We start from the raw sequence: 10,933 nt of genomic DNA on the forward strand, positions 1-10,933 counted from the left end.
TTTTTTATTTACTCACATATTTAACATTTCTGATATTCTTTATTTCTCCCTTTTGGTTTGATTTACCTATTAGTGTCATTACCTTTTAGCCTTAAGTACATTTTTCTACATTTGCTAAACTCACCTCCTATCCTAAATCTTGTCTGCCCCCTCCCGCAGCAAAGCTGCAGATTTTTGCAGCCAGCCCGGTCCTTTAAAAACTACCATTCTCTGCAAACCAAGCTGGGGGGGGGGGGGGGGGGGGGAAGATGGGAGTGGCTCCAGACAAGAAAGCCAGAGACTTCGGCTGTTTTTACCTGAATCTCTAGCAGTTTTCCGTGTACACGAATTTTTGTTTTGTTTTGTTTCCCTTTGGTCCTTTTTCAGAGTTCTTAGAAGTTTTTTTGTTTGTTTGTTTGTTTTTACAATTTTGTCCAGTTTCTATTTGTTTTGTGGAAAGGATTCATTCATTCTCTACATTCTGCCTAGTCAGAAATCCTATCTGTGTGCCTGGTATTTTTTAATTGGATGCCAGATATATTGTGACATTTACATTATTGATTGCTGGATTTTGTTCTATTTCTTTAATTAGTGCTGAATTTTATTCTGATGTGCAATTAAGTTTATTGTAATAATTTAATTACTTTTAGACTTGCTGTTAAACTTTTTAGAGCAAGTCCGAGCAATCTTTACTCTGAGGCAAATTTAGCCTGTCTACCAAGGCATTACCTTTGGAGGATTCTCCTCAGTGTCTGGGGTATAATCATATCTTTCTACTATGGCTGGTAGAAACAAACTATTCCCAGCTCTGTTATTGTTCTGCCTACCCCTTTCAGGTGCTTCTTTCCCTGGGGAAAAGGTGGATTCCTCTCAAACATGCACAAATCAGTATTCAGCCAGAGACCTGAATGGACTCCTGCAGGACTCTGGAGCTGTCTTTCTCTGCTCAGCTCCCTCTTCTCCAATACTCTGCCTCACAAATTCTAGCTTCCTTGACCTCCTAAGTCTAGAACTCTTATCTCCCTCACTCTTGGAAATTTGTTTGGCTTACCCTTTCCAGCGTGTGGACTGGAAGCTGCCTATTGGCAGTAAGCAATTGTTGGATTCACCTTGTTTTCCTTCACTCAGGGATCATAGTCCTGCACTGCCTGTATGAAAATAGTTATTTATATGTTTTTGCCCATTTTTCTACTTGCTTAGTGCTTGTCCCTGTTACTCCATGTTGACTGAGAGAAGCTGAAGGATTTAAATCAAGGGAGAGAAGTGATTTTATTCATGATTTAAAATTTCTGTGGTTGTTTTGAGGAAAATGCATTATATGAGAGTAAACATAGAAAGAGAGAGATAATTTTAGAAGATTTTAATTGTAGTCCAAGGCAGAGATGAAGTTGCCTGGTTGAAGGAAGTTGTGGTCACTGGAATGCAAAAAAAAAAAAAAAAAGACTTGAATGGTATTTTGGAGGTAGAAAGGATAAGATCTGTTGATAATTTAGATGCGGGTGATAAGGGAAAGTTTGAAGAAAGAATGATTCCTGACTACCAAGCCCAGACAGTTTACATTTCCTTAAGGTTTTCTTGGAAGGCAGCTATGCTCACCACTATACCACCAACGCTGTACCTTAAGGCTTTCTTAAACTCATTAATTTGGATACTCATTCTGCCCTTTGGGATCTCCTTCTCCAGGTCTCTTGCTTCCTTCTCTGAAAACTGAAAAATGTCTAATGGCCAACCCTGAAACTACAGAGAAGAGAATTCATTAGGTATGTATGTGGTGGGGACTGAAGCCCTGAGAGGGTCATCTTATTCAGTGGCCCACCTTGAACAGGTCCCAAGAGCAGGAGAGGACTTGACAGAACCAAGGTCAGGCAGGCTAGGTCAGATCCACTGTCCTAAGCCGGTCAGCCAAGGTTCAGGCCAGCAACTCAGAAACACAAGGCTGGCCCCACCCTGGGGCTGACAATCAGAAGGCATAGCTTTCCTAGGTGGGAGGGATAGTTCTTTTTATCTTGGGAGTCTCTGATATTTGTGTCCATAAGAAAAGTTACTTCCTCCTGTAGGACTGATTTTAGCTGGAGGCTGGCTCTATTCAAAAGGCTAAAGAGATATAAACCTTTTTGAGTCAGGGCAATGAACACAGTAACCCAGCCATCCCTGAGGACTAGGGCAAGAGTTTGAAGGCGGGAATCAGACAGGCTGTGTCTGGGAGTCTCTGGACTCCCTTTTATTGTTCTTCTGAGTGTCATAGCTTAATACTACACTGATTCCAAATTTGCTTTGATATGTCTCAGCTTTTGAATCTTTAATTAGATCCACCCTTAAGGAAAGGGGCTGTGTCTCATACTTTTTTTTTTTTAACCCAGGGAGACTTAGCTCAGGACACTCAGCAAAGTTTCTTACTTTGGGTGAATGTGATAGAAAATTAAACACTGTGATTGTTTTTTTTTAAATGACTCTTTATAAAGATGTATTTTATTTGTTTATTTCTCTCCACGACCTTGTTACTTTTCACTTGCTGTGTCTGTTCATCTTCCTTGTTTCTTTAGGAGGCACTGGACTTCTGATCACTTAAGCCACCACCACTCCCTGCTTTATTGTGTCTCTCATTATGTTTTTTCTCCGCCTGTCTCTTGTTAGCATCATCTTGTTGCACCAGCTAGCCACACCTTCCTGTCACATCAGCTTGCTGTCTTCTTTAGGAGGCGCCCAGAACCTCTGCTCCCTGCTTTGTTGTGTCTTTCATTATGTTTTTCTTCTTGTGTCTCATGTTGTGTCAACTTGCCATGCCTGCCCATCATGCCAGCTTGCTGTCTTCTTTTGGAGGCACTGGGATTCAAACCAGTGACCTCCTAAATGTGGTAGGCAGGAACCCAGTTACCTGAGCCACATCTGCTTCCAAAAATGACATTTGATGTAAGGTGGGGAAATGTATCACTATAGTGAAATAATATTTTGCTGTTAATTGATATGTGTCCTTCCATAATTATTATTATTTTTAAGAAGTATCAGAGAATGAACCCAGGACCTTGTACAGGGAAGCAGGTGCTCAACCACTGAGCTAAATACACTCCCCAATGAAAGTTAGGATTTTTGTTTGCTTTGTTTTGTTTTTTAGGAGGTTCCGGGATCAAAATCCAGGGATCATGTACATGGGAAGCAGGCGCTCAACCACTTGAGCTACTTCCATTCCCCATAATTATTTTTTTATTCTGTGGTCCTTACCCCGTTCTTGAGATATCAAGTATTGTGGGAAAAGTTGTTACTGCAAAGTCAGATAACAAAAGAGTGAAATTTTGTATCTGAGTTTCTAAAGCTTAGGTCCAGCAATAAGACAAAAGTATTTTGACAAGAATACTTGATTAATCAAAGTCAGTTCTCCCACCCCCTCTACCAACCTGAGAATAGATAAAGTATGCAGAACTGGGGAAGGCAAAGCAGAGAAGCCTCTGAAAGGAAGTCAGATGTTGTTGGTTCCTAGGCTTGGGTCCTGTGGCTTGCCCCTAGGGCCAAGTCCTGGGGAGTGTGGAGGAATTAGAATCTTCACAAGATAGGTAGAGGGATCTAGGAGAAGAGGTCTCCAGACTTGTAGAACTTTCCTACCCAGCTGGAGTAGAAACACAGCTGAGTGTTTCCTGTACCTCTGAGAGGAGCACAAAAGTACTCGAGAGCCAGATCAGAGAGACCTTGTAGTCAGGAGTAAGGACTGATACTGGTTCTAAGACAGAAAGCCAATTGGATGATGTTCCTCAACAGATGCAGGTATAGATGGATGAGAGCCGAAGGCCAGAGTCCCCACTCATCCTCCCTCACCCACTCCACTCCTCAAGCCAACCAAAGGGATAGGCCCTTGAATTCACTCTAGGATTCTACTCTTATGTGGAATGGGGCTCAGGAAATAAATTATGTTTGGTTATTGAAAAACAAATGTTATTTCTTTCAACCCTTAATTTGTGGTCTGAGATTTATTCCAGCTATATATATTTTTAAAAATTATCATATTAATGAGGGAAATTGCTTCTTATTTGTAGGTGAGGTGTGTAAACTGAAACTGTCCTCTATGCCACCAGGTACACCCAGGTATAACCTTGGCAATTTCCTAGACTACAGAAATTATTGCTGAAATATTACTGATTGGCCTCCAGAAAGGAAGAAAAGGGAGGAGGGAGGGGTGTGTGGGGCTGGGTGTGTGTGATTAAACCACTTATGTTTTAGACCTTTGATCTATTCTGGCCCTTTTAGAGGGGAAGGTTTGAGAAGCCTGAAACGTGAAGTACCTGCAAAAGACAACTCAGTTGCTGTTGCTAAGGGACAACTGTGTTTAAATTATGGTATCAATGTCACTAGCTCCTGTTCAAATGGCAAAAAAAAAAAAAAAGTAAGAGAAAGATGTAACATCATCAGAGAGGAAGGAACAGTTAGGTGTGATAGGCCATGGGTTATATATTTTAAAATTAATTTATTGAAGTATATCACTCACACATAAACATACATAAACAATAAGTGTATAATAATAGTTGTGAACTTACAAAACAAATATATTTAACATCACACAGGACTCACCCTACCACCAATAATTTGCATTGTTGTTAAACCCTTTTAACTAATGATTAAAGAGCATTGTAAAAATATTACTACTAACCAAAGTATTTTCCCTCAACCAACCCTATTATCTTTATATCATTTATATATTAATATACATAAACAATAAGTGTATAGCAAAAGTTGTGAATTTATAAAGCAAACATGCATAACATCATACAGGGGTCCCATACATCAACCCTCCACCAACACTTTGCATTGTCATGAGATATTTGTTACAAATTATGAAAGAATATTGTCAAAATCTTACTACTAATCATAGTCCTTATCATACATTTGGTGTGTTTTCCCCCAACCCACCCTATTATTATTTTTTAAATATATTTTTTATGACAGAAGTTGTAAACTTATAAAACAATCATGCACTGTGGTGGAACATTTGCTACAGATAAGAAATAGCATCTGATTGTTACCATGTCCATAGTGTACATTTGGCTCACATTTTCCATACTGCCTCATTATCAACATAGTACATCTTCGCATAGATGCAAAAATATTATATTATTGCTGCTAACCACAATCCATAGGTCACTCCCGTTATACTTTTCCCATGCTTCTCCACATTCCCAACACCCTGCAGCAGTGATGTATATTTGCTCTAGCTCACAAAGGACACTCTTGCATCTGTACCATCAACCACAATTCTCATCCACCTCTTGGTTTACTGTGCTATCCAGTTCCTAGATTATTCTCAAGCATTCTGTCAATTGGCATTTACATATCTAGACTACCATTTTCAGCCACATCCTCACTTATAAACTAGTTGTTACTTACTATGTATTACCATTTACTCTATACATTTCCACACTTTTACAGTAAAGCTAATTAAAACTTCTACATACATTAAACATCGGTAGTCCATCTCAGTCTTCTTCTTATCTCCTTTAAGAATCCACCACCTACCACCAGGTCTTGAAGATATTTTCCAATAATTTCTTCTAGAAGTTTTATGGTTCTTGCTTGTATTTTTAGGTTTTTGATCCATTTTAATTTTTGGATGAGGTGTGAGATAGGGGTCCTCTTTCCTTCTTTTAGCTATGGAAATCCAGTTCTTTCAGCACCATTTGTTGAATGGATTGTTCTGCCTGAGCTGTGTGGGCTTGACAGGCTAGTCAAAAATCATCCAGTTATTCAGGCCCTTTTGATTTCTTTTAACATAGAGTTGCAGTTTTACATGTGAGGGTGTGCTTCTGAACCATCAATTTGATTCCACTGGTCTATGTGTCTGTCTTTATGCCAGTACCATACTGTTTTTACCATTATAGCTAGGCACTATGATTTAAAATCTGGAGATGAGGGTTTGCTTTTCCTTTTTATGATGTTTCTGGCTATTCAGGACCCCTTACCCTTCCAAATAAATTTGATGATTGTGTTTTCTTTTTTTTTTTTTTTAATGCTGGTGGCATTTTTATCAGGATTGCACTGAATCTGTATACCAATTTGAGTAGAATTGACATCTTAATGATATTTAGTCTTCCAATCCATGAGCATGGAAGGTTTTCCAGTTATTCAGGCCCTTTTTGATTTCTTTTAACATAGGGTTGCATTTTTCTGAATACAAGTGTTCTACATCATTGGTTAACTTTATTCCTATTTGAGTTTTATCTGTCATACTTTATTTTCACCATTCTTTTGACACTTTTAGTTACTTTTATTGATATAATCTTCATTTCTAGACTCTCTTCCAGGCCTCTCTCTCTGGTCTTTTCTTTGCAGGTTCTAGCACACCATGGGTTATATTTTAAATGGTCTCTTCATTGAGAAAACAGGTCCTTGCTTTTGAGGATGCCTCATAATTGATCTAATAAGGTAAATATGCCACACCTTGAATAGTCTTTCCCTTTCATGGGAGAGAAGTGGAGAGAGAAGTAGGAAGAAAGAGAAGGGAAAGAAGGGAGCAGAAACCAGCTGGCACAAACTATCTCACTAGAGGACATTTTGAAGAAAGGTCAGAGTCAGAATTGAGCCTTTGGAATCAGACTGAGGTTTGAGTATCAGCTTTGCCACTAACTAAATGACCTTTGACAAATAATTTTCAACCGTTCTGTGCCTTGAGTTTTCAATCTGTAAAATGTGATGTGCTGTGTGAAGAGTGTAGCTATTTTGGCTTGTCTTATTTTGGCAGACTTGCTATGGCCAATACCACATGATGAGTTGGCTTAAACAGCAAACATTTATTGTCTCACAGTTTTGAAGGCTGGACATCCAAAAGCAAGATATCAGTGGGGCGATGCTTTCTCCTGGAGTTGATATCATCCTTGGTCTCCTCCTGTGGGGCTTTCTTTGACTTTTGGCTTCTTGTTATAAGGCCTCCAATAATATGGACTAAGACCTGATTCAATGTGGTCACACCTTAACTAATAATATCATCTTCAAAAAGTCCTATCTACAAATGGGTTTATACCCAAAGGAATGGTTAAGATTTTAAAAAAACATGTCTTTTGTTGGGATACATGATTCAATCTACCACATGGCTCTTAAGGATTATGTCCAGTTGTTCATAATTTTCATTTTTATTTCAACAGCCCAATATGATAGGCAGCCTCTAGCTTTTCTTGCTATTCACACCCTTGTGAAATCCCTTCTCCTTGTGTGTGGATTGAACCTACTGGCTCACTTCTAATATATAGAACATGGCAGAAATAATGGGATATCACTTCCAGAATTAGGTTATAAAGTGTCTGTGACTTCTACTTTGGGTTCTTTTTCTCTTTCTCTCAGATCATTTATGCTGAGAGAAGCATGCTGTCACACTGTGAGCAATTTTAAGGAGTCTTGTGTGGTGTGGCAAGGAACTAAGGCCCTCAGTTCAACAACTTAGAGAAAGTGAAGCCTGAAGCCTGCTAAATATCAGAGGAGTGAGCTTGGAAGTAGAGCCTTCACTCCCAATCAAGTCATGAGATGATGCTATCCAAGACAACGCTTTAACTGGAACCTCACGAGAAAACTCGAGCAAGAGGTAGCCAGCTAAGGCATTCCCAGATACTTAACCTATAGAAACTGTGAGATGATAAATGTTTGTTGTTTTCAGCTGCTAAGTTTTGGATACTTTCAGCATAAAAAATTTTGGATAATTTTTTATGCAACAATAGACAATTAACACATGGCTTGGGTTCATCTTACAAGGGTCCAGTGTGTCTGCAAACCCTTCATGGTTATTTCTCCAGTTCCAGAATGCATAATTGCAATAGACACACTCAGAAACTGGCAGAATCCTCATAGTGGTTCCCAAACACATGCACTGAGGGCTATTATGGTAGGAAAGATCAAGTGGAAGCCACTAAAACTTTATCTACCTGAAAAATAATTAACCAAAGTAATAATACATTTTTGAAGGAATTGTAGAGATTAGTGCCACCTTCAAGAAATTGAAGGTTGGGAAATGGACTTTGGCCCAGTGGTTAGGGTGTCCGTCTACCACATGGGAGGCCCGCGGTTCAAGCCCCGGGCCTCCTTGACCCGTGTGGAGCTGGCCCATGCCCATGCGCAGTGCTGATGCACGCAAGGAGTGCTGTGCCACACAGGGTGTCCCCCGCATAGGGGAGCCCCACGCGCAAGGAGTGCACCCATAAGGAGAGCCGCCCAGCGTGAAGGAGGGAGCAGCCTGCCGAGGAATGGCGCCACCCACACTTTCCGTGCCGCTCACGACAACAGAAGTGGACAAAGAAAAAAGAAACAAGACGCAGCAAAAAGACACAGAAAACAGACAACCGGGGGAGGGGAGGGGAATTAAATAAATAAAAATAAATCTTTAAAAAAAAAAAAAAAAAAAAGAAATTGAAGGTATAGGGATTGTGATTCATAAATTTAATCAGGCAATGACCCCAATATAAACTACTTTTTCCAAATGTTGTTTTATTGCTGGAGCAAATCAAAACATTCTTGGTATGCAGCTATTAGTCAGATGAATGCTTTTGTCTTTATAACTGTTAATAAAGACCATCAGAAGCAGTTGCTTTCATCTGGCAGTGCCAGCAATATACCCTCACCATCCCACCTCAGGTGCATATCAACTCTCCAGCCATATGTCATAATCTAGTCTGTAGGACTTTGATAGCCTTTCCCTTCCATAGGACATCATGCACCTCCATTACATTGATGATATTATGTTTATTGCACATGGTGACTAGGAAGTAACAACTATTCTAGAGACATTAATAGTACCTTTGTGTGCCAATGATGGGAAGTAAATCCCACAGAAATTCAAGGGTCTGCCATATTAATGAAATTTCTAGGGGTCCAATGGTCTGAAATATATTGAAAATCCCTTCCAACATAAAGGACAATTTGCTTCATTCCCCTCCACTGAGAACTTGATACAATGCCTTCTGGGCCTCTTTGATTTTAGGGCAACATGTACCTCACTTGGGCATGCTTCTCTTACCCATTTACTGAGTGACCTGAAAAGCTGCCAGTTTCAAGTGGGGTCCAGAACAAGAGTAGGCTGAAACAGGTTGAGCTGCCATCAAGTTATTCTGTCACATGGGCCAAATATCCCAGAAGATATAACAGTACTTGAAGTATCAGTAATTTATAAGGATACAGTTTGACACCTTTGGCAAACCCTTACAGGTGAATTACAGCATAGACCCTTAGGATTTTTTAACAAAGCCATACCATCCTCTGCATACAATGACTTTCCTTGTGAGAAACAGCTTTTGGCTTGCTTCCAGGTCTTAGCAAGACTGAAATGCTTAACTATGAATTACCTTGTGATCTGAGCTTCCCATCATGAACTAGGTGTTGTCTGATCCAATAAGCCATGAAGTTGGCACAGAAGCAATCCATTTTCAAATGGAAGTGGTATATATGAGATCAGGCTCAAGCAGGTCCTGAAGGCACAAAGAAGTTGCATGAAGAAATAGCCCAGGTGTCCATTGTCTCCTACTCTTGTTATGTTTCCTTCTCTCTCTCAACCACGCCTGTCACTTCTTGGGGAGTTCCTTATGATCAGTGGATTGAGGAATAAAACACTTGAGGACATGATACGTAGGCACCACCTGGATGTGGATAGCTGTAGACTGCAATCCCACTGTGGGACAGTCCTGGAAGACTGTGGTAAAGGGAAATCTTTCTAGTGAGCAGGATTTTGAACAGGACATATGGTTGTTCACTTTGCCTGGAAGGAGAGATGGCCAAGTATATGGGTCTCCATCAATTAGTGGGCTGTGGCTAATGGTTTGACTGAAGACTCAATGAATTGGAAGGAACACAACTGAAAAATTGGTAACAAGGAATTCTGAGGAAGAGGTATGTGGATAGACTTCCCCAAAAGGGACAGAATATGAAGATTATCTCTGTCCCATATGAATATTCAGCAAAGCATTACCTTGTAAAGGAGGATTTTAATAATTGGGTAAATAGGTGACTCATTTTGTGAATATTAGTCACCCTTCTTCTCTAATTACTCCTTTTCTTGCCTAGTGGTTTCATGAGCAAAAGTTCATGGCTGTAGAGATGGAGGTTATGCTGGGTTCAGCAACAAGCACAGTCACTTACCAAGGCCTGTCTGTGTACAGGCATTGCTGTATTCCCAACCTGACAACAGTAGAGACCAATACTGAGTTCCAATGTAGCACTATTCTCTGGGGGAGTTAGCCAGGTATCTGGTGGCAAGCTGATGACATAGACTGCTTCCATTGTGGAAAGAAATGTTCTTTTCTGCTTTCTGGCTTACAGTGCCTCTACCAAAATTACCATTTGTGAACTTATGTAATGCCTTACCTAACAGTATGTTATTCTACACAGGATCGTTTTCCACCAAGGAACTTACTTCACAGCAAATGAAGTGAAGCAATAGGCCCATGCTCATAGAATGCACTAGTCTCACCTTGTTGCCTATAAATCTGAAGCAACTGGCATGACAGAGTGGTGGGATGGCCTTATGAAGACTCAGTTATGTTATCAGCCAGGTGGCAACACCTTGCAGTGATGGTGCAAGGCCTTCCAGATTGCGATATATGCTCTAAATCAATGACCAATATATAGTGTGGTTTCTCCCATAATCAGGATTCACAAGTCCAGGAATCAAGGGGCAGAAATGAAAGTGGCTGCTCTGACTATCACCTCTAGTACTCTACTAGTGTAAGTTTTGTTTCTGATTCCCATGAGTTTTGGTTTTGCTGATCTAGATGTCTTAGTTCCAATGGGAGAAATGCTTCCACCAGTAATCACAACAGTGATTCCATTAAAACTGCCACCTGCCTATTTTGGGGTCCTCATGCCACTGAATCAACAGGAAAAAAAGGGAGTTACTCTACTGGCTGTGGCAAAGGACCCTGAATATCAATGGGAAATCAAACTGCTAGCACACAATGGAAGTAATCTGCCAAGTAACCTTGTGGTACACTCGAATTTT

Source organism: Dasypus novemcinctus, chromosome 17 (assembly GCF_030445035.2).
Source record: "Dasypus novemcinctus isolate mDasNov1 chromosome 17, mDasNov1.1.hap2, whole genome shotgun sequence".
In the NCBI taxonomy this organism is placed as follows: Eukaryota; Metazoa; Chordata; class Mammalia; order Cingulata; family Dasypodidae; genus Dasypus; species Dasypus novemcinctus.